The sequence below is a fragment of the Pygoscelis adeliae genome, unplaced genomic scaffold (genome assembly GCF_000699105.1).
Source record: "Pygoscelis adeliae isolate BGI_AS28 unplaced genomic scaffold, ASM69910v1 Scaffold150, whole genome shotgun sequence".
NCBI classification, from domain to species: domain Eukaryota; kingdom Metazoa; phylum Chordata; class Aves; order Sphenisciformes; family Spheniscidae; genus Pygoscelis; species Pygoscelis adeliae.
Window position 1 is genome coordinate 112,430 of NW_008823872.1, and position 2,360 is coordinate 114,789.

The following is a 2,360-nucleotide window of genomic DNA, read 5'->3' on the forward strand; positions in this document are numbered from 1 at the left end:
TAGAAATTTTCATCCTCTTTAACAGCACACTTTGCCAGCTGAACCACTAGGTCAATATTTTCAAACATGCATGTTGTTAAAGTTCTAAAAAATATTATTTATCAAGTCCTTACTGGAGTTATTTCCAAAAGGAGTCTGAATTTATGCTTGCCTTTCACTTCAAAAGAAGTCAGCTGGGGGGGCAAGGGAGGGGAGGAAGTAACAAGCACATAAGCTTTTCTGACTTGCTTATCTCTTCTCATTAACAGGCCTTGTATTGATGTGAACTGTAACATGGCAAAGCAACTGCCAGTTGACTCTTCTCAGAAAGCAGTTTTAAAGCTCTGACCTGGATCATACCTTTCATTATAAAAGCTTTTCAAAGTTTGAAGAAGGTTGTCAGTAATTAATTTTTTGTATTTGAATGCTATCGTTACAACTGCAGATACTGTTATGAAAGTGGCATGTCATGACTTGCCTATTTAGTGCTTCTGAGAGAGAAGCCTGTATAGTAGCTGCAGTACATACTACTAGTGCTGGTTTTGGCTGGCATAGAGTTAATTTTCTTCACAGTAGCTAGTATGGGGCTATGTTTTGGATTTGTGCTGGAAACAGTGTTGATAAAACAGGGATGTTTTCGTTACTGCTGAGCAGTGCTGACACAGAGTCAAGGCCTTTTCTGCCTCTCACCCCACCCCACCAGCGAGTAGGCTGGAGGGGCACAAGAAACTGGGAAGGGACACAGCCGGGACAGCTGATCCCAACTGACCCAAGGGATATCCCACACCATATGATGTCATGCTCAGCATATAAAACTGGGGGAAGAAGAAGGAAGGGGGGGATGTTCGGAGTTACAGCTTTTGTCTTCCCAAGTAACCATTACGCGTGATGGAGCCCTGCTTTCCTGGAGATGGCTGAACACCTGCCTGCCAATGGGACGGAGTGAATGAATTCCTTGTTTTGCTTTGCTTGCATGTGCAGCTTTTGCTTTCTCTATTAAACTGTCTTTATCTCAACCCACGAGTTTTCTCACTTTTACCCTTCCAATTCTCTCCCCCATCCCACCGGGGGGGCGTGAGCGAGCGGCTGTGTGGGGCTTAGTTGCCGGCTGGGGTTAAACCACAACAACTACTCAATACTCAGTAGGACTGAGGCTGTCATTCTGGTCCCAGAGATTGTTCAGGTGCTAGATACACAGACTGGAATAGGACAGTTTTAAGTGGTTAGCCTGTGTAATCCTGTGCATGTGAGTTGATGGAACCAAATTGCTAATTCCTGGAAAAAGTGTGGACTTAAAGTGTTTAGTTAGCAATGTAGTAAAATCTTCCTTGTATTCAGCTTGTTGCTACTGCTCAGCAGCATAAGCAATAAATGTCACTAAGAAACTATCACAATCTCTGAACTTCTCATTTACAGAAAACGAAGTTTTCAAAACCACACCAATAAATAACTTTTTTTCCCGGTTATCGCTAAATGTATATGTTATAAGAGCTTGAGGTAAGGTTTTAAATTTTTTTGTTTGGTTTTTAAAAAGGGTTTAGAGTGAATAATACTACAGCTATCTAATATTAATTCTAATCTTCAGTAGACTAACGTCAAGAGGGACCCCTCCCTAATGGCACTACAGTCGTCTTGGTTTTTCCCTCCTGAGAAGATTCAGGTGGTTAAGCACTTGAGCAGCAAGAGCTGCAGTGTACACACAGTCACTTCTAGAGAACTTTCAGGCAAACACTGTAGCCACCTGACTGGAAATCTTAAAACAAGTCTTTTGGTTTTAGTGTGAGAATTAGAAAAGTCTGCACTAAGACAATTTTAACTAGCTGTCTGTGGCTTTTCTGTGCACAAGAAAGATTCATATTAAACAGAATTTTGTCAGTTAAATTTGGCTGCCAACTGTGTTTTCCTGTTAATCAAATGTTAGTAATTTATAATAATTTACATATCTGTAATTCAAAAGGAAATTAAATACTTGGCACTGTCTTATCCACTCTGTTGTGTCTTATACTATCTTGCACTTCTTGTGTGTTTTATTTAATTGTACTAAAAGTTCTTTAGGTAATAATGACAATGGAATTTATAACACTAGTGGCACATTCTTCTTTGGTGACTGCAACCAGTACATATGAACTAGAGAGGAAACCTTGGCAGAAACAAAAGTGAAATTAGTTTATACTTGTGTCGTACAAAATTATCAAGATGAATGAAGTAACACAGCTGGGCAGCAGCTTCATTCTCATTTTTTTCTCTGGTATTCTTTTTGCCTTTTATTTAAGCAGAAAAGTGTGATTTTTCTTGCTAAACAACCTGTTTCAGAGGGTTAAGCAACCTCTTATTGCCATTCTGTCATTGTTTTCTCTTCCTGTACATAACAACAACCCACT